We start from the raw sequence: 686 nt of genomic DNA on the forward strand, positions 1-686 counted from the left end.
CTGTAAAGGCTGATTCTTTAATAACACTTTTGTGGGTAGCAACCTGTTTTGAGATCTCGCCTTTTCTCTTTATTGACTGTGACTTCACCATGGTATATCCAAAGATGTTACTTCAGTTCTTTGAAAATTACAAAGAAGGGTAGTACTCCCCAAAAAGGGAAAGGAGATGACACTTTGAAGAAGGCAAACTTTCTGCATTTTCCCCGATTATATGTGAAATAATAAGAAGTAATAATAAGATCTCTCTGGGCAAAATGTTTACTTTTTAAAAACTTCAATTAACTTCCTACAGTAGTCTTATTAATTGGCATGATTGGAGACTAGATTATAGGTCACAATGTGGGATAATGACACTATCTGTCACCCAAATTTCAGATATCTTGTCATTCTGCATTCTTCAGCATTTACCATCCAAATGCGATGTTTAAATTGCATTTTCCGTGTAACGACAAGAAAACTGCTGTAGATTATGGGCATTTAATCAGGGAATTAGCCCAAACTAATTACCTATTTAATTCAAACTAGTCATAAATGGCATAACAATGTTTCAGTCAACGATGAACCATTTACATGACAGTAGTCTCATAGTTATGGCATTGCATTTTTACTGTGCCTTTTCTATGTTTAAATAAATGGGTATTTACTGTGGTGTTACAGTTGTATATAGTATTCAGTACAGTAACATG

Source organism: Otolemur garnettii, unplaced genomic scaffold (assembly GCF_000181295.1).
Source record: "Otolemur garnettii isolate 467f Iridium unplaced genomic scaffold, OtoGar3 scaffold00057, whole genome shotgun sequence".
NCBI classification, from domain to species: Eukaryota; Metazoa; Chordata; class Mammalia; order Primates; family Galagidae; genus Otolemur; species Otolemur garnettii.